We start from the raw sequence: 22,946 nt of genomic DNA, 5'->3' as shown, positions 1-22,946 counted from the left end.
TTCGATTGGCGCTTGGCTATAGTAAAAGACACATGCTCAAGGTGCGAAGTAGTGGGACTGAACCAGATACAATGTGATTGAGAAACAAACATCCTACCACACAGCCAAACCTACGCCTATATTTTTAGCAAGTTTAATTTTCTGTAAATTTCATTTTGGACAGGAAAACTCTTTGTTTTGCTCAGAGATGCTGTCTTGTTTCATAGGGACGGATTCTATACTATTTGGAGAAGATTTCGTGCTTCAGTTCTGTTTCTTTTGATGGCTTCCTTGCTCAAAATCTATCATGCATATTAACATTCTTAGGCAGATAACTTGCAGAACTGTTTGAATATCGGCCAGGGAAGCGTTGTGGGCTCTTCCTTCTCATTTATATAATAGCATTTGTGCCAAGACTTACCAGACTTCCAATGTCTTTCCCTTGAGAAATACATCGGTCGCGTGAAAAAAAAGGTTTTACATGCATGGCAACTGCTAGACTTTCGTATAAAAAAATTCACGTGCACCACTTGCACATAAGGAGGGTATACACGGCCAACCCAGCGGATGTATTGCATTAAATTCGTTGCGTGAATTATTATTTTTTTGCTTGGATTTTATCATGCTTCTTTCTGTTAGGTTTAGGCTGACACTCACATATATATATGTATATATATACACATATATACGACGGGCTTCTTTCAGTTTCTGTCTACCAAATCCACTCACAAGGCTTTGGTCGGCCCATGGCTATAGAGGAAGACACTTGCCTAAGGTGCTACGCAGTGGGATTGAACCCGGAACCTTGTGGTTGGTAAACAAGCTACTTACCACACAGCCGCTCCTACGCCTATATATATATATACACACACACCACATATATATATATATATATAAATGTGTGTGTGTGTGTGCATGTATTTATGTATATATAAGTTCAGAGTGTATTTTCTCACATTAGTGAGGTTGTTTTTGAGACTATTAAATTACCCACGATGTTGCCCAGTGTTCTCTCCAGGTGTTATACAGATGTTATGCATTCATGTATAACATCGAGAACTTTGGATCTTATATTTTGTCGGTAATGTGCAGCTGAAATGCATTTATGTATTATAGAAACGTATGCGTTTATGGTGCATTTATATTCTTCTCTTTCCAGTTCCTTTATGGACATTATCATCAGTTTATCGGGAACCAGGTTGATTTTTGTTTTATGTCCACGACACTGTAAACTAAATATAGTAAACTGCGTAGTATAAATAGTCACTGCAAACTAACTGCATTATACCAATCACACCTTCGTGAACTGAAGCAGTTATTAAATGAAGGTTTTTACAATTCTACAATTCCATTTCTCAAATTGTTGAACTGTGTAAACCGGTGTTCGGAAGCTTCGATGCTTCGAGAATCACCTTGGTTACATCTCGTGATATGGTTTATTATGCAGTTCTTTTAAGCAGAGTACACTTAGAATTTAATTAACTACGCTATAAAGAGAAAATTAATAAACATAATTAGAAATCTTATTAATTCCTATTTTAATTTTTCTTTTTTTCATTTTATGTTACGGGAAATATATGGACAAATATTCATATTTATGATTCTCCGATTCCAGTGTGAGATGTCGCATGAGAAAACATATTGTGAATTATCGCATTCCTTTTACAAAACCTCGTAGAAAAGTTAACGTATTGACGTTATGTGCCGAAGGGGAAAATCGATATTTAATTTCCCTGCTCAAATTTTTTTCTATTATATTTCGTTTCACGCATTTTCCAACCGTTATTTTCTGTCCACGTTGTTATTATCATCAGCATCATAATCATCATCGTCTTTATTAATATTATTATTGTTATTAATTGTTGTTGATTTATTTGTTTTATTATTATTCTTTTTTGTTTTTCTTCTTACTGACGAAATTTCTGTAATTTTTTTCCAATGCTTTCAATTATTTGAACTGATTATATATATTTTTTTTACTCATACTAACACCTTCCATTAAATTATTGCTTTCCTAACAACACAAACACAAGAAGAAAAAAAACACATACACACACTGTCGTATTAATTGCAAAGCTATTTATTCATGTTTTTCAACTGATTGTTTTTGGCGCTTGATTATATATAATATATATATATGCATGCATGTATATATATATATATATATATATATATATATTATATATATATATAATATATATATATATATATATACACAAGCGCATACATACACGCACACACATATATATTGATATATTTTAATATTATATGTATATATATTATATATATTATATATATATATATATATTATATATATATATATATGATATAAATACATTATATATATAATATTATATATTTGAATATTATATGTGTATATATTTGTACATATTTATAATGCATTCATAAATATAAATATGTATGTATTTTCTCTTTACTCTCTACTTGTTTCAGTCATTTGACTGCGGCATGCTGGATCACCGCCTTTAGTCGAGCAAATCGACTCCAGGTCTTATTCTTTGCCGAACTGTTGTCAAGCGATGTTGGGGGGCCAAATACAGATACACAAACATATACACACACAGACATATATATATATATATATATATATATATATATATATATATATATGCGACGGGCTTCTCTCAGTTTCCATCTACCAAATCCTCTCACAAGGCTTTTGCCGGCCCGAGGCTATAGTAGCAGACACTTGCCTAAGGTGTCACGCAGTGGGAATGAACCCGGAACCATGTGGTTGGTAAGCAAAATACTTACCACACACCCACTCCTGCGCCTATGTATGTATGTATGTATGTATGTATGTATGTGTATGCATGTATGTATGTGTGTGTATGTATGAGTGTGTATATGCGTGTGTATGTGTGTGTTTGGCGTTTATGTTTGCATGCATATATTCATATATATTTAAAGATATTTACATACATACACACACACATACATATATATATATATATATATATATATATATATATATATATATATATATACACTATATATACACATACATACATACATCATACATACCATTCATAGTTATTATTATATGTGTGTGTCTGTGTGTGTAAACGTGGAATTTCGGCTGCAAACAACTCGTACTCAAGTCCTCTGAGTTTGTTGTTTATCTGTATATTTAGAGGCGATACAATAGTTAACATCTGTTGTTTACCTTTTGTTAAGCTAATCAGAAACCCCGTAGTCTGATTGGCTTCTTTGTTATTCTTTAAAGGCTAAAATTTTGAAGTAATTCTAAAATTTTTGTTTACGTAAAACATAAATTTAAAAGACGGAGGTGCCAGTAACAGGCCGCCATATTTGAAGGAGAAGTTGGAGTGGATTTAGTGGGGAGGATGGAATATACTTCTTAGTTCCTTTGCTTCAGTTGATCGATTGATTCCCACCTCCTCTAAGCACAAAGATTAAAATATTGCCCAAACGCTACTTTCACAAACATTAACAACAACAACCAGTCAAACTCCAAAACTACCTCTAGTAAATTCATGGTCAACTCTGTTTTATACTGGTTTCAAATTTGGGCAAAAAGTCAGCAATTTCAGGGCAGGGTATAAGTCGATTACAACAGGTACTTACTTTATCGACCTCGAACAGGTAAAAGGCAAAGTCGACCTCGGCGGAATTAGAAGTCAAAACGAAAAGACGGGCGAAATATAGCAAAGCATTTGGCCGGTCGTGCTAACGATACTGCCAACTCGCGGCTGGCTCTTTGTGCCATACTAACTCTTATTAGCAAATGAAACACGTACTCGGAAATATATATATATATACATATATATATATATATAATATATATATATATATATATATATTATATAATATATATATATATATACCGGAGTAAAAACATAAATGTGAAACAAGGTGGAAAAAAAAGAGTACTCAAATACCAGTGGTAGAGTAATATGCTTTATTTAAAGCAGCAGAAAATTCAACAAAACCTGTTACTCTGAGTTTCCCGTTGCCTCAGAGTAACAGGTTTTGTTGAATTTTCTGCTGCTTTAAATCAAGTATATATATATTTATCCATCACTGTTTTCAGCGAATGTTTGCTTTGCTATCGAAAAAATTATAAAGAATGAAATTTTAAATAGATATTTCTTTCTCATTTCCTGTTTTATTTTGTATGATGACCCCCACCCCCGAGATAATTTTTTTTTCATTAGATCATATGAATGTGAACTCTAAGGATTTTTATGTTGGGACTATGTAAGTCGCTCGAAATGCATTTCTAGCAACTTGTCTTGGATTGGAATCGCAGAGTATGATATTGATTGAGATAGCTAATTGTGGTTTCAGACAGTAATAATATACATACATATATACATACATCATATATATATATATATAATATATATATATATATATATATATATATTATATATATACAAGAAAAAAAAGCAACAAGAATGGATTAGTTGTTCAGTACAATTGTTTCATACGAAGAACAGCTTTATTAAACGCTGCAAATATTGCAGCAAATACAAGTGTCCCGTATTCATCAGCCAAAACACATATGAATTTTCCAAACATCCTAGGGGGTGAGGCTACACTCATGAAGTATCGAAGAGAGTTCTATGAAAAGCAAAGTTAGATTGTAAGCAGACTTCAAATGTTCTCTAATGATGCACAGTTTTATAAAAGGTTTTTAAATAAGTTTGTTAGCTTCACAGAAAAGGTAAATCCATCCATAATAATGTAGGTGTAATTTCCGGAGATATGAGAAGAGATTTTATAAGAAAAGATGAATGTATCCATAATAATGTAGATGTAATTTCCTGATATATGAGAAGATGTTGATCACACTTCTATTCGTTTCACAAAACTACAATGTTGGAAGAAGAGGTTGGCTATATTGGCTAAAAGAAGTCGCAAAAGAAGTCAGTGAAGCAGAAACCGCCCAAATAAGGACATTATGGGATATTATGGGAGGAAGGGGTGTAAGTACACAACCTACAAAGTTTAGTTTATTTCTGTGGTGACAGAAAATCTAGGTCAGTGTTGCAGGAATCTAAGATTTATAATTTATAAGAGAACATTATTTTTGACCATCATACAGCTATTAACTGCCACTATTACAGAGTTAATGGCGGGTTAAAGAATATAAAGAGAACAAAAGACAGTATCAAAGGGGTCAAAGGCTATCAGTAGAGGAAAATACATTAAGGGATTTAAGTGCAATACTAGAACAGGAGGTTATTTATTTATTTATTTATTATTGTTTCTATTTATACTAATGTTTATACATTATAAGACAGACTTTAGGTCTATACCTAGAGGTTAATTAATTTCTATAGTAATTTATATATATATATATATATATATACATATACATATACATATACTGTATGTGTGTGTTTATGTCTCTGTTGTGTGGGAAGGAGAGTGCGTGAACGCATGTGTTAAAGGAGAAAGTGATAACAAATTTATATTTTCCGAATGTATCAAATGTTTTATTTGTGTTTTTTTGTACGAAGATCTCACTCTATAAATATCCATTCTGATTGTATGTTTATTTGATGTTTCCCAACATGTATCAATGTATTTCACTTCTTCGTCATCTTCTTGATTTTTATTCTTGTTATTCTTGTTGCTGTTGTTGTATTACGGTGTTTCGTTGATATATCCTGGAGTAATGCACTGAGTAAACCAACACGTTTTATCTGTTAATAAATATTTTACATATTGCACGGAATAACTATTACAGCGTGTTGATAAATCCTTGTGAATTCTGATTAATTAAATAATCAAAGATTCTAGTCAATAATAACGATATAACTGATATAGTTAAGGCGGCGAGGTTACATAATCGTTATCACGCCAAGCAAAATGCTTACCGGTATTCCGTCCATATAAGGCGGCGAGCTGGCAGAAACGTTAGCACGCCGAGCCAAGTGCTTAGCGGTATTTCGTCTGCCGCTACGTTCTGAGTTCAAATTAGGCCTTTACCTTTCATCCTTTCGGGGTCGATAAATTAAGTACCAGTTACGCACTGGGGTCGATGTAATCGACTTAATCCGTCTGTCTGTCCTTGTTTGTCCTCTCTGTGTTTAGCCCCTTGTGGGTAGTAAAGAAATAGGTATTTCATCTGCCGTTACGTTCTGAGTTCAAATTCCGCCGAGATCGACTTTGCCTTTCATCCTTTCGGGGTCGATTAAATAAGTACCAGTTACGCACAGGGGTCGATGTAATCGACTTAATCCATTTGTCTGTCCTTGTTTGTCCTCTCTGTGTTTAGCCCCTTGTGGGTAGTAAAGAAATAGGTATTTCATCTGCCGTTACATTCTGAGTTCAAATTCCGCCGAGATCGACTTTGCCTTTCATCCTTTCGGGGTCGATAAATTAAGTACCAGTTACGCACTGGGGTCGATGTAATCGACTTAACCCGTTTGTCTGTCCTTGTTTGTCCCTTCTGTGTTTAGCCCCTTGTGGGTAGTAAAGAAATAGGTATTTCGTCCATATTTATTTTCTGAGTTCAAATTCCACTGAGGTCAGCTTTACCTTTTGCATTTTTAAGGACGATGAACACTGGATGATTAAATTGACTTAAGGCTTTCCTGCAAATTTTCTGGGCGTGTGCTAAAACTGGAAACCAATATCACTGATACACGTTAAATCTCCACGGCTTGCAATCTGGGAGAATCGGCAATGCAGAGGACCAGATGCCTTTCTGTAGTTTTAAGTTATGTTTCTTTCTGTTCTATCTTCAAATCCTATTGAGATTTATTTCACCTTTCCTACTTGCAGTGTGGATAATAAACTGGCACTCGGCCGGCTACGACGAAGGTTCCAGTTGATCTGATCAATGGACCAGCCTGCCTGTTAAATTAACGTGAAAATGGCAGAGTGCGTAGGAGTGGCTGTGTGGTAAGTAACTTGTTTACCAACCACATGGTTCCGGGTTCAGTCCTCTGCGTGGTACCTTGGGCAAGTGTCTTCTGCTATAGCCTCGGGCCGACTAAAACCTTGTGAGTGGATTTGGTAGACGGAAGCTGAAAGAAGCCCGTCGTATATATATATATATATATATATATATATATATATATATATGTGTGTGTGTGTGTGTGTGTGTGGTGTGTGTGTGTGTGTGTGTGTATTTCTGTATCTGTGTTTGTGTGTCTGTTAGTCTTGCTAATCCAGAAATAAAAAAATACTTTTATACATACATACATACAATTGCATGTGTGTGCGTGTGTGTGCGTGTGTGTGCGTGTGAGTATGTGTGTGCTTGTGAACGTATATGTATATACGTGTGTGTACGTATATGTATATATGTGTGTGCACGCACATACATGCAGGCACACACGAACAGACATACAGACAGAGAAAGAGAAAATAGAGTGAGTGAGAGAAAGCGTAATTCTAACGGCCTTGCCAAAATTGCGGCACACTGTGTCAGCTATCCGGCCCAACTGATTTTTAGAACATGTAGAATTAGTAGAGAATCGTCTAGTGTTTCCTGTGGTTATAGCAATTTTGGTTATAGCAGTTTCAAACTGTTGGTATTCAACAGTTTAAAACTGTATTAGGAACTTGCCCCGAGAAGAAAGAAAAACGAAACAATCTTAAGAATTCCCAATCTTAACGAAACATACAGACCTAATTTATTTTCATTTAGTCTTTGACAGTTCTAATTTTCTTACTCCAGGTCTGTCAGATGAAATTATCATTTGTAATCGTTGAAGAAATTTCTTGGGTGTTATCCCGAGAATATAAGTTTCCTTTAAAGAGGTTGTTGTGAATCTTCTGCGTCTAAGTAACATGAAAGAACTGTGAGAAATTCGAGAATATGTATCACTGACTGAATGATTAATCTGCCGTTCCTGATTATATATATATATATATATATATATATATATACATGTGTGTACATATGAATTTTACTAAGGAACAATATACAGTGACTTCGAAGTTTCAGCTTGCCACGATAATTACGAGCAAACAGAGAATTCAAAATCAGAAACCATTTTCCTTGTAAAATCCGTACGCTGATAAAAGAAAAAAAATTACCGAGTAGAACTTCAATTGATTGTAAGACGAGTTTCGTATATTTTGACGTGTGTGTGTGTTGTGTGTGTGTGTGTGTGTGTGTGTGCGTGTGTGTGTGTGTGTGTGTGTGTGTGTGTGTGTGTGCGTGTGTGCGTGTGTGTGTGTGTGTGTGTGTGTGGTGTGTGTGTGTGTGTTTATTAGTTCTTAACAGCAGAAGCAGCAACATGCATTCAACAAGCACCGATATTCGATCGGTATCGGTAAACACTAACTAAACACTCACTAATGTCGCAAAAACAACGTGGGGTCTGTGTATAAATTAACCATAAGAGACAGAATCAGCGTTTGTAATGAATATTAATGAACACGTCTATCCTAACTTTGAAGTGTTGTTTTGGATGCTGGAACTGGGTCAATCGTCCAGAGGCATTGTCTCGTACAGACCTTAACTGCTGCAAAAAGCACAGATTATATACACAAGTATGCAGCAGTTATAGACCGATGTGGTCCAATTTGTTTGTTGATCAAAAATTCTCTCTATTTTCTGATTATGTAAATTTGATTTCTGATAAACTTTTGTTTATTTCGTTCTTACCTGTACCCTATGAGCATAGTGTGCCTGCATACCCATGCCCGGGGATAGCACAGGTAATTGATACCGATAGTAAATTCGGATACTTTTAAATAACTAGAATCGAACGAGTCATCGCTGAATAAAATATCTTCACTTACAGCCGTATTCAATACGTTTCTATACAGAGCGTTCCCCAGAAATGTATTCACATTTTGACTCCCTATAATTCATTGAATTTTTTTATTTTTCTTCAGAGCAAATTGATCCTAATAATGGCATTTATTGTTAGTTAAAGATCAGATTTGGGGCGGGGATAACAACCCTGTATACTCAGATGTGAGAAAAATCTTTCGTTGTGGAAACACTATCGAGAAAGAATTCTCTTCGGAACCACATAATACTTCATGTTAAGCTAATGTAACACTATAACGAATTACGTTAATATATTTCTGTAGATAAAGCATATTTGAAGGAATAGTGTAAGAATTTAATGTTTTCAAGTAAAGATTTTTCAATAGATGAAATTATATTGGAATAACGGGGAAAATATAATGATTTAGGTAATTATATTTCTATAGGCGAAAAGTACTATGTTGTGATAAAGCGAAACAGTAATCATTTTGGAATCTCTAACCAGTTACACTTTTGGGATCTCTATAATACACTTCTGTACAAGGAATGGGTGTAAGGTTAACATAGACATTAAATACACATTAAATACAGATTAGTGGAGGAAATTCAGAATCGTGGCTTATATCCAACTTGCATGTAAGTTCAATAGATTAAACAAAACGTATCTGAACAAATGCCAGTTTTACATATATACATAAATACATGCATACATACACGCACGCACACGCACATACACACACATATATATATAGATATATATGCATAAATATATAATATTTACATACATGTATATACGTATGTATATATACATATATATCTATATATATGCATACATACATGCGTGTTTACATATATATATATATATATATATATATGAAGACAGAGAGTGAGAGAGAGAGGGGGGGACAGAGAGAAAGAAAGAGAATCGATGTAAGTACCTGAGTGGAATTCGATACGCAGTTTCCATTGGAGCTGCAAATTTCTTCCGAGTTTGGTAATTTACAGCTCTGATCTTTTACCATAACTTTCAATCTTAAACCGTACTCGCAATTCAGTGACGTGCTGTTGGATGAAGCTGCAAAATGTACAAAAATAAAAATCATTACCGTCATCGTCATCATAAGTATCATCATCATCATCATCATCATCATCATATTATGTCATATTATCATTACCATGTGAGAGAGAAGCACATACTATCAAAACTCGTCAGAGTACGAATATACGAAGCCCAATACACCCGTCATGACTACCCGTCTAATAATACTACACTAGGCGCATGTATCACGATCTTATGTGCGTGACATGGTGACCTCTTCACGAGATGAACAGCATATGTCCTTGCAGATGGGTCCTAGTTAGAATTCTCTTCAGGTCAAGTTGCCCGTCCCACTCAAAATGCCTTTGAGCAAGCATTAAGCATTGTTTAAGAATGATGAACGAAATAGCCATTGTTTCCAGAGGTGAATTATTCAAACCTTAAACATTTTATATTAGATGGCTAAAAACCTCCGAAGAATGTGGGCGGTTGATGTCAACACAATTATTTGAGTTTCATAGATTGTTGTTTTCCCAGGGATCTGGTCAAAAAATTTGTCAGTAAATTCTTTGATTATTTCTGGGGCACCTACAACAGTGATGGTTTTGGTTTTTATTTGCCAAGTCCTAGATATCGCAACCTCAAGGTCCTTATATTTCAATAGTTTTTTCTTTTGCTGAAATATGTCTATCAATAGGTAGTCATATCAATTAACAGACATGTTTGGTTTTTTTAGGTTTTTGACGACGATGTTTCGTGAGTTATCCTTTATTTGCCTGTCTACATCCGATAATTCCATAGGATGGTAACATTCTCACTTTCAGTGACTGGCTCTGGATGGTGTTCATACCAGTTCTTAGGGTGCGGAATACCATAGTGATGGCATACGTTCCAGTGCAAATATTGGCCAACATCAAAATGCCTAGTTTTATATTCTGTAGAATCAAGAACTGAGCAACCGGCAACAATGTGGTCAATACTCTCAAGTTTGTCATTGCAGAGTCTACACTTTGTGTCTGCCTCATTGTGTGTGACATTAACTTGGTAGTTCCGGGTGATGAGACTATGGTCTTGTGCTGTTAGGAGGAATCATTTTGTTTCGGCTTCCAAACAAACACTCTGCAGCCACTGATGGGCTATTCTTATATCTACATCAGCTTCCCCAGCTCGTTTGGGGTATTACCCATGCAATGGTTTTTCTTTCTACAGCCTTGATATTTCCTCCAAGCTCTACAGTTTGGCTTTTGTTTTACACTTTTTTACTGCCTTAGTGGGTGGTGTATCCTCTTTTTTATCATCATAATAAGGCAATGCTAAGGCATCATAATAAGGCATCAATAAGGCATGCTAAACTCCCGTCTTTATTTATATGCCTCTTTAAGATTCAGTACAGTTTCGTAATCTGCTCGTGTTGCCTTACCAACTGTATCATCCAGTCGGTGTTACTTTGGATGTACACTTGAAGTCCTATCATGGTCGTTTTATACGACGTTTCAAGCTGGATTAAGCCTCTGCTACTTTCCTTTCGTGGGAGATAGAGCCTGTGGACATCAGATTTTGGGTGGTGCATACTGTTTAGTCTCAGCAGTTCTCTAATTCCGCTGTAATTGACTTTGCCTTTCATCCTTTCGGATCGATAAAATACATAGCACCAGATCACTGGGGTCGATGTAATCGACCTAACCCCTCCCGGAATTGCTAGCGTTTTTCCAAAATTTGAAATTATTTTTATTATCATCCTCATAATCGTCATCATCATTATCATCATAATCATCATCATCATCATTGTCCTTATTATTGTTGTTGCTATAACCAAGGGTGTAACATTAAAACCGTATATGCAAAAATAGAATAGCGTTATCTAGAATATTTTGTCTCGGGGAAACTTCTGTTAAGAGATCGAGTGGGTTACAAACACAGAGCTTGCTTAGAATGTCCTCGTCGGTTAGTGATACACCTTTGTTTCCACCTGATTTCATCTCCTCAGTGACAAAATCTTCTAGATATTTTGAACTAAGTCGAAATCATTATTCCAATATGGAAATCAGCAGTAAGATATTCACTGACTTGTGCCAAAGCTAGTCGGGATAAACTCCAATTAATATAAGCACTTGAAACAGCATAAGATTAATATAACCCTCTTATATTGGAGTTAATCCACAGACGAAGTTTTGCATTTCCAACGCTTAAAGTCTCTTAAGAGAATTCTCTCTGTGACAAAATATTACAGCTAACGCATTTCGTTTGCATGCAAACTGTATAGCTTATACACATCGTTATTTCGATATGGAGCACTCCGTCGGTCACGACGATGAGGGTCCCAGCTGATACGATCAACAGAACAGCCTGCTCGTGAAATTAACGTGCAAGTGGCTGAGCACTCCACAGACACGTGTACCCTTAACGTAGTTCTCAGGGAGATTCAGCGTGACACACAGTGTGACAAGGCCGGCCCTTTGAAATACAGGTACAACTCATTTTTGCCAGCTGAGTGGACTGGAGCAACATGAAATAAAGTGTCTTGCTCAAGGACACAACGCGTCGCTTGGAATCGAACTCACGACCTTACAATCGTGAGCCGAATGCCCTAACCACTAAGCCACGCGCCTTCACCGTTATTTTGATATAATGCTGTTTCAGTTGCAAATACTGTGACCTGGCCAGGTTTCGCTCAAACCCAGGCATGTCTTGTTTGCTGATTTTTACATCGGAACATTGATATCGATTTACCTTAGAATAATCCAAGAACGTTCATCAATGAAGTGTGAAGAGACCAACTGGAGTTGAAACAGCGCTGTCACACAATCCATCGGTGTTTCTGTGTTTTTAGTTCAAAGTTTCTTAAGGAAATTTTCTGAGACGAATTAATTCAGAAATCGCTGATCTGCGTTTCTATAAATATTATAAATGTTAACAACGACATTATTGTAATTCAAAGCTGCTTCCAGGGCGTATAATGACTTAATACCCTTATTGTTTATTCTCTACAATGAGGCGGTGAGCTAGCAGAATCGTTACAACGCCAGACGGCATTTCATCTGTTTTTATGTTCTTATTTCAAATTCCGTTGAGGTCAACTGTGCGTTTCACCCTTTCGAGATGCATAAAATAAGTACCAATTGCACACTGGGATTGATGTAATTATCTAGCCCCTCCTCTCAAACTCAGGTCTTGTGCCTACAGTAGAAAGGATGATTTCTCTACTGTACGGTATGGATCCAACATATTCTCTTTCAAACAAATAGTCCAGCTTTAACCAAAGCCCTTAGATAGAAAGTACTACGATATATTTTTTTCTGGATTTGAACCTATTGTTACGATAATAACTGAAACGGCTTCCATTTTTGTTACTGCAAATCGCCATGTTCTTGATATTTTAACTGTTAATTCAACATATTTCTATGATTTTTCTACTTCAATGTCTGCAATAGTTTTGTCTGAAGTAATTGCAACATCTGCTACGTGGTATATTTTTCTTTCCAAGTCATTAGTAATGATATTTGGCCTATGGTATTCAATTGTTCTGTCTGTCAGACTTTAAAATCACATGGAATGTGTAGTTTACGAGGTTCGTTTGCAACCCTTTTTTTTCTTCCTGGAATACGATTCTGCCATTCGTCTGATGTGTTACATCTCAACCTTTTACAAAGTAACCTGTGCAAATTGAGACTGACCTTATCACGATGCAGCAGCTTGTAGTCTTTCTCAGCTAATATTTTACAATCTGCATTATGTCCAATATTTCCCGCTTGCACATTACATAGAAGATATTTAGTTGCAGAAGCGATGCAATAAATATTCCTATTCACTGAATTATTATTTAGTGTTTGATCTTGAGAAGTTACAAATAAGGTTTCTATTTCTCTCTTTAAATTTCCAATCTGAAGTCATAACGATGCTAGGCTTGGCTTTTATCTCACTATCATTGTATACTGCTATGTCCCAGTGGATGATGATATCGTTGTTACCATTTAACTTGTTTTGTTGATAATGATCCTTCCTACAGTTAACACAAGGTTTGAAATACTTTGAGGGAGGGGGCTCTTCGATTACATTGTCTCACAGAGCTCAACTGGTACTTATTTCATCGGCCCCGAAAGGATAAAAGGTGAAATCGACCTCAGCGGAATTTGAATTCAGATGATAGAGACGAACAGAAGACCTCTCAGTGTGCTAAAGATTCAAGCAATTCGCTGCTTTTGACTTGCTGATACTAATAACAGTTCATTGGTATGGTAGTGTCACTCGTTGGGACTGCTCGAGTTGTGCGCAGACCCACATAGCTATAGTGAACAAACTGTTGCAGTTCCGAGCATTGTTGACGTGTGGAGTTATGCTGAATAGTTGTTATCGTGTGTAGGACAGATATGGAGATATGGTGAACGATCGAGTCCATCGTAAAGACCGCCCATCTTTAATAAGGCTAAGCGAGAAGTTTTCTTTTGCAAGATGGCTATGTCGAAACAAGTTGGGTACCTGATGTGACTGAAAACATTGAGATCAAACACCTTCTTTTGTTAATACTTCACCGACTTTATCAAGTTCCACTTAGAAAAGAAACATAGATTTGCTCTTCTCCTGTAAATTTATCCAAAAGTGAGTTACGGTAAAGAAAAATTATTCAAGTTCATTTGCTGAAAACTGTAGATCATAATTTCTCGACTGCTCGAGCACTCAGTGGTCGGAGTGAAGTGTGAGCTATGAACTTCCGTGACTGCCTCACGTTGGAGGCTTTCCTCCACCAGGAAGACTACATCTTTAATCTGTTCGTATATTTTGGAAACTATATTTTACTTTCCACTTCAATTTTCACCAAATTTTTCCACCACTACCACCAGTAAATGAGTTTTATGTAAACCACCATAAAAAATTGTAATCCCTGTCTCGCTCTCTGTAACCACCTACACCCACATCTGAAACTCATGTGGTAAACGAAAGGAATCACCTTCATCACCAGCATCACCACCATCCTCAGCATCGTTTTCTTCTCCTCCTTCACTCCCTCTCCTCCTCCTACCCCTCATCAACATTATCATCAGTATTATTATTATTATTATTATTATTATTATTATTATTATTATTATTGTTGTTGTTGTTGTTATTATTATTATTATTATCATATCATCATTATTATTATTATTATTATTATTATTATCATTATTATTATTATTATTATTATTATTATTATCATTATTATTATTATTATTATCATTATTATTATTATTATTATCATTATTATTATTATTATTATTATCATTATTATTATTATTTTCATCATCATCATCATCATCATCTTCATCATCATTTGGGCTTATCTACAATGGACGTGTTTTACGAGAACCTCAGCTAATGAAAAATTCATCGGATTATATGCTAAAACTGCATGGATATTTTATTTACACTGCTCATGAAGAGATAAGCTCCTTATTAGTAATATTTTTGTCGTTAAAAAAAGAAAAACTCTTTTATTCACTAATCAAAAAAAAAAACAATACATTTTGACCGTAGCATTTTAAAACATGATCACGAGGAAAACATACGCCTTTAAAAATGATTTCAGCTGGAAAATATTAAGGAGACAAAATCCATCTTCTTTTATTGCTTGGCGTTTACTTGTTTCAGCCATTTGACTGCGGCCATGCTGGGGCTCCACTTTTAAGAATTTTTAGTCGAACGAATGCACCTAGTACTTATATTTTTTAAGCCTGGTACTTAATATATCCGTTTTCTTTTTGCCGACACCCTAAATTACGAGGACGTAAACACACTAATACCGGTTGCCAAGCGGTGGTGAAGAACAAACATAATAACAACGACACACACACACACATGTATATATGCATATATTTATGTATATACGAAGAGCTTCTTTCAGTTTCCGTCTACCAAATCCACTCACAAGGCTCTGGTTGACCCGAAGCTATAGTAGAATATACTTGCCTAAGAATCCGCGTAGTGGGACTGAACCCGGATCAGTGTGGTTGAGAAACAAGCTTCTTACCACACAGCCACACCTGCGCCTGTAAGCATTATATTACAAACCTCGTTTGATATCACACAGAATGATATCCAAATTTCACAGGCAGATAAATTTTTTACCATTCCACAACGTTAATCAAACTTCAAGAATAAAATGACGTGCATTTTGGTACAAGGCCAGAAGCTTCGGGGGCGCGCTAAGTCGATTATATCAACCCCAGTGATCAACAGGTACTAATTTTACTAACACCTAAAAAATGAATGCAAAGTCGACCGCGATGGAATTTGAACTCATGACATAAAAATGCTGTTAAACATTTTGCCAGACGTGCGCGCCGCTATTTCAAGTGAAAATATTAAAAAAAACTTTCCATTTGCATATGTTGCCAGCATTAAGGAACTTTTAGATATAAGTAGGTGTCGGAGGTGTGCAAAATCAGAGAAACAAAATAAAACAGACAGAGCTCGCGAAAAGCAAAGTCTACGGCTTGTTTAAGAAGGAATAGTATCCGTGGAAAAACCTTAGGCTATGAATGTTACGATTGTACGAACGAAACGCCAGTTCAACTGGGCTTGGTCCTTTTAAATCAGAGTTGACAGGTGCATAAATGAATATTGCTTGGGGCTTTAACCAGCGTTTCTAACGACTCTGCTAAACTATCATTCTAACAGCTGTTGCTATATTCATAATATCTAGAAACAAAAGAACATTCATTAATAATTCGAAATTATTATCCAGAGAGATTCCAAGAAGTAGAGAGGGAGAGACAAAGGAAGAATAACGCGGACACACAGAAAACACACACACACACATAGACCCGCAGAAAGAAGACTTTGATTCTATAGCTTTTAAATTGAATATGTTCAGAAATGTGGTAAAATTTGGTTAGCTGAATGGGGTGTATTGTTTATTGAAGCATAGTACTTCAGTCTCCGCAAAGGCTAGCAATACACCGAATTCAAGCTGCATTTACAAATATATTGACTTGTAGGCATCTTTACGAATTTCAGTAGCAAAAATAATGGATTTTGCCAGTGAAAAACTCAAGTTTGAATCAATGGTTTCATTGTGTTAAGAAATTATGCTAAGAGCAAAGTTTTAATGCCTTACTTAGACCATATTCTATTTCTTTTTATTCTCTTCATAAATCTTCTACTGCAGAACTCAGTAATAAACTGTCAAATATGAAAATAAATCCTATAAGCCTCATAATTCTATAGATAAGATTTTTGTACTCCTAGGAATTCAGGTATTTCTTCACCCGAAAAGAATACGGAGGAAACGAAAAGAAGAGAAACGAGCTTAAAATCTTGATAACTTTATTATTTGTTGTTTCTTGATTTTGGATTATAAAGAGTACACAAAAAGAGTACACAGAACGAGTACACAAAAAGAGTACACAAAAAGAGTGCACAAAAAGAGTACACAAAAAGAGTATACAAAAATAGTACACAAAAAGAGTATACGAAAAGAGTACACAAAAATAGTACAGAAAATAGTACACGAAAAGAGTACACAAAAAGAATATACAAAAAGAGTACACAAAAAGGGTACACAAAAAGAATACACGAAAAGAGTGCACAAAAATAGTACACAAAAATAGTACACAAAGAGAGTACACGAAAAGAGTACACGAAAAGAGTACACAAAAATAGTACACAAAAATAGTACACAAAAATAGTACAAAAAAGTAAACAAAAAGAGTACACAGAACGAGTGTATATTGAGTCTGAAGTAGCCGTTACAATAGGATCGGAAAAGAGAGCTCATATCTTCAGAGTAAGGTCTTAAAACTAAATTGACAATATCTACATGCTGTAACGTGGAAATTGTAGCCAAAATGTTTTAAGCAAAGCTGTTCCTGAAAAAGAAGAAGCATGCATCATCAGATAAGGATGATTAAATGCAGAAAAAAAGAGCGGCGGTGGAGGTGTGTATATTCAGATAGTATGAGATGTATTCAGAACAGGAAGCTGCGAGAAGCGATGAAGTGGTGGACTGATTCTGTAGCTTCAAATAAATTATTGAAATCTCTATTATACGCTGCGTAAGCTGCACCGACTACCGTTTTTTAATGCCTCCCACATGTATATATATATATATATAATATATGTATATATATATATATATATATATATATAAAAATATACATGTATATATATATATATATAATATATTTGTATATATATATTATATATATACATATATATATACGTATATATACATGTATATATAATATATATATATACATATGTACATAATATATATATATATATATATACATATATACACACAGACACATATAATTACATATATAACACACACAGAAAGAGATGTTTGTGAGTGTGTATGTGTGTGGGTGTGTATAACATACACGCATATACACACACATATTTATATATGGGAAGGTATCTATATTCCTATGTATGTGTATATATATATGTGCATATATGTATATAATATATATATATATATATATATATATATATATATATATATATATATATATATATATATGGACGTGTGTTGTATACATATATATACCATACATAGTACGTTTTGCGTATGTATATGTATGGGTGGGCAGCGAGGAAGACGGAGAGAGAGAGAGAGAGAGAAGGGGTAAGGGACAGAGAAAGAGGGAGAGAGAGAGAAAGAAGTCTTCACTGAAGAGTTAGTAAGCACTTGTCAGAGAAAAATATCTAAAAAAAAAAGAACTGGAATCCTTCCGGAATCATGGACAGAATTATGTGCAGATTTAGATGCCAAAATCACGTCGTGTGTCACGACGGCGCCCACTCGTCTCAAACAGGAATCAGTGGCTCATTGAAGGATCTTATATGGATCTAATATATACACACACATACATACATACATACATATATATATATATATATTATATATATATTATATATATATATAGTGTGTGTGTGTGTTGTGTGTTGTATGTGTATACATGTATAATAATATATATGTGTGTGGTGTATACAGTATATATATATATATGTAATATATAGATATATATATATATATGTATATATATACATATATATGTATGTATTAATATATATGTATATATATACATATATATGTATATATATATATGTGTGTGTGTTGTATACATGTGTATATATATATATATATGTGTGTGTGTGTGTGTGTGTGTGTGATTGTATTATATATATATATATATATATACATATTTGTACGCGTAATTGCATTTATATACATGTGTACATACATGCACACGTGCGTTGTGCCTGCGCGCGCGTATGTGTGTGTGTTTGTGTGTGCATGTGTACGTGCGTATGTGCGCGTGTGTGTGTTCGTATGTATGTGTGTGTATCGGGTGTATGTGTGAAAGTGATAGAGAGACGGAGAAGGCAATAAATGGAGTGGATTTCTAACGCAGCACTTGTTGCTAGGTTACTGTAGCAGAAACAGCTCAGTTTTGCATGGAACTTTCCTAGACTTCAACTGTTGCAATATTAAGATTTCATGTGGTTTGTGTTATTTCCTGATTTTAAATATGGCGTTTTGTTCCTTCTTTTGTTTATTCGTTTTTTTCTTTTTCTTAAACCTTGTTATTTTATTTATTTCTATTTCTATCTTATATTCTATTTATTTATTGCTTGATCTGATAGAAGAATGAAAATATCACTTTAAACATCTCTACCATTCCTTGCCTTCTGTTCTCTGGAACCATCCATCTCTTTCTGCACCTTATATTCCTTAAATTTTAGCTACTTTTCCTTCCCATTTATTTTAATTTTTAAGGTCTTCCAAGATTTATTTCTACTGTCACTTAACGCTATCAAACACACACACACAAACAACTACATGCTCACACATGTACGCACGTATACACACATATACACGCACAGGCATGTACTGATAGATTCAAATATACATACATACATTCACACACGCTCACATAAATATATACACATATACATACGCACACACAGACATGTACACACACACATATTCCAAAATATAAATTTATTATAAGGCTAGATTTGTTCATGGAAATTCAGATCTCTCTCTATTTCTCTTCCATTACATACATACATATAAATATATATATATATATATATATATATATATATATATATATATATATATATATTATATATATATGTGTGTGTATGTATGTATGTATATATTATATATATATAATATTATAATATATATATATATATATATATATATATATATATATAGCATCATGATCGTAAGATTTTGGTTTCGATTCCTGGACCGGGCGACCTTTGTGTTCTTGAGCAAAACGCTTCATTTCACGTAGCTCCAGTCCACTTAGGTGGCAAAAATGAGTAACGCTGCGATGGACTGGCGTCCCGTCTAGCTGGGGAACACATACGCCATTGAAACCTGGAACCCGGACCCATGAGCCTGGTTAGGCTTTAAAAGGGCGCATTTATATATATATATATATACATGTACTCATGTATGCAAATCAAGGGGTAAATAATAGTCATTATATGTTTTTTCTTTATTGTAGTTTGACTTACAGCTGTTTCCAGTAGTTATTATAGGTTCGATATTGATAGGTTTACTCGATCAGTCCATTTATCGGTTGAGAAATACTAAGCAGAAGCTGACGGAAGTAGCATTAAGCTTTCAGGTCGTACAGCTTTTCCCAACCGGTCACAGGATCCGATTGAGAAAACCTATCAAAACTGAACCTATAATCATAACTGGAAACAGGTGTGAGTCAAACTTACCACAATAAAGAAATATATGTCATAACAATTATTTACGCCTTGTCTTGTATATTAGTCTGTGCAAAAACCAGTATAACTGAAGCACAATCATGGGTTTACAATAGAGAATGCTGATGCACCATTCCCGCGGACCCTGCGACTAGAGTACGCGAATTTCTTTACTACTCTAAACGATATTGTTAACTTGGCGCAGGAGTGGCTGTGTGGTAAGTAGCTTGCTTACCAACCACATGGTTCCGGGTTCAGTCCCACTGCGTGGCACCTTGGGCAAGTGTCTTCTACTATAGCCTCAGGCGACCAATGCCTTGTGCGTGGATTTGGTAGACGGAAACTGAAAGAAGCCTGTCGTATATATGTATATATATATATATATATATGTATGTGTGTATATGTTTGTGTGTCTGTGTTTGTCTCCCTAGCATTGCTTGACAACCGATGCTGGTGTATTTACGTCCCCGTCACTTAGCGGTTCGGCAAAAAGAGACCGATAGAATAAGTACTGGGCTTACAAAGAATAAGTCTTGGGGTCGATTCGCTTGACTAAAGGCGGTGCTCCAGCATGGCCGCAGTCAAAATGACTGAAACAAGTAAAAGAGTAAAAGAGTTGGTGTACTAACAGTGTACACATACATAGTATGTATGAGGTAGAAAAGGATTGGTGTACGCGTGATCACAGTTTGCTATATTTTGACCAAATTTTGTTTTTGCTGATACTGTGGCAACGGGAATATATCTGAAATTCTAGAATGTTCACTCCTCAATCTAAATCAATATATGGAGTCTCCCTCGATCCCTGAAACTAAATTAGAATATAGATAAAGAAATGAAAAATGAATTTTAATAAAACTTCAACAAGGAATGAACATTTTAAAGGGGATGCATATTTATTCTTTTGGAAAATATTTTCCCACAATTTTTACGCCATATAAAATCTGAATTATGAAAAAAAACCTTCTTAACAACTACTTTACATCAATTTCTCTAAATAGCTTAGCTGCATCGGCAACTCGTCATTGTGTAGAAAATGTTAAGAATTTGAAATGGAAAGGAAAAAATAAACTTAAAACTAATATTTTTATTTCTTCTTATATTTGAAGAATCCCAAATCAGGTATTTCGTTTTCTTGTATTAAACAATTTAATTTCGTAATTTTACAATGAACAACTGTATGTATGAGAACAAGAAAAACGGCGAAGCATATTGATTGACAGACAAGCAGGCAAGCAGACAAGCAGACAGGCCGGCAAATAGGCTAACGTAGAGAAGTACAATGTCAAAGACAGACAGATGCAGATAGATAGATAGATAGATAGATAGATAGATAGATAGATAGAGAGAGAGAGAGAGAGAGAGAGAGAGAAAGAGGGAGATAGATAGATAGATAGATAGATAGATAGATAGATAGATAGATAGATAGATAGATAGATAGATAGATAAGTTTATTTATTGGCCACACAGGGCTGCACACAGATGGGACAAGTTACAAGGTAGAGCTTTTCTTTTGGGGGATGAAGAGAACAAAAAACAAAGGAAAGAAAAAAGGGGGTGGCGTAGGTTTTCGATCAAGAGGGATCGTAAAAGGGAAGAAAAGAACAAAAACAAAAAAAAATTGAATAAAATAAAAAGAATAAAAAGAGAAAAAAAGAAAGAAAAGGAAAAGGAACAAAAGGAAAGAGAAATGAAAAAAGAAGAAAAAAGGGGGAAAAAAGGGGGAAGAGGAAAAAAGAACGATCAATAGGGAGATAGATAGATAGATAGATAGATAGATAGATAGATAGATAGATAGATAGATAGATAGATAGATAGAGATAGGTAGATAGATAGATAGAGAGATAGAGAGAGAGAGAGAAAGGTAGATAGATAGATAGATAGATAGATAGATAGATAGATAGATAGATAGATAGATAGATAGATAGACAGATAGATAGAGAGAGAGGTAGATAGATAGATAGATAGATAGAGAGAGAGAGAGAGAGAGAGAGATAAAAAGAAACATGAGTAAGGAAGAGGGCAAGTATACAGGTAGATAGGCAGTAACTAGGTGAATGAGTAAATTAACTAGACAGAATTTAATTACTATCAGTTGTAATTAACCTATATATGCCTATAAAAATTTTACTGATTAGACGTTATGGTAAGCTTTTACAATTTGGAAGAGGACAGTATGCTATTGTTAGCTACGGGTGTCGGCTACCTACTGGACATTTCGAATGCTCTCTCAGATGCTTCCCAGTGAGTTCATGTTCAAACAAGAAGAAGCAGGTTTTGCGTTGCGAAAACGCAACCAGGGTTATATGTGGGTGTAAGAGCAACTATTGAATTCAAATTTTGGCACAGGACTAAAAACTTAGGGGAAGGGTTAAGTCGATTACATCAATCCCACAATTCAACTGAGTTCGAGTCTCATAGCCGGACGCCAACACTTTTTTCTGCAAAATAGGGGTCGCTTATCCTGTTCAGGCTATATTATTAGCA

At 34.9% G+C, this 22,946-nt stretch overlaps 1 long non-coding RNA gene across 1 annotated transcript in view; it reads right to left on the bottom strand.

The window, feature by feature from the left end:
• Positions 1–22,946, bottom strand: part of LOC115222039 — a 70,631-nt gene that overhangs the window by 17,228 nt on the left and 30,457 nt on the right. The window contains exon 2 of the long non-coding RNA XR_005003012.1: positions 9,646–9,782. This is a non-coding gene — a long non-coding RNA (uncharacterized LOC115222039). The remainder of the gene's footprint in view (positions 1–9,645; positions 9,783–22,946) is intronic.

Source organism: Octopus sinensis, linkage group LG19 (genome assembly GCF_006345805.1).
Source record: "Octopus sinensis linkage group LG19, ASM634580v1, whole genome shotgun sequence".
In the NCBI taxonomy this organism is placed as follows: domain Eukaryota; kingdom Metazoa; phylum Mollusca; class Cephalopoda; order Octopoda; family Octopodidae; genus Octopus; species Octopus sinensis.
The sequence above is the reverse complement of the archived record's forward strand: the minus strand, read 5'-3'. Positions and strand labels throughout refer to the sequence as shown.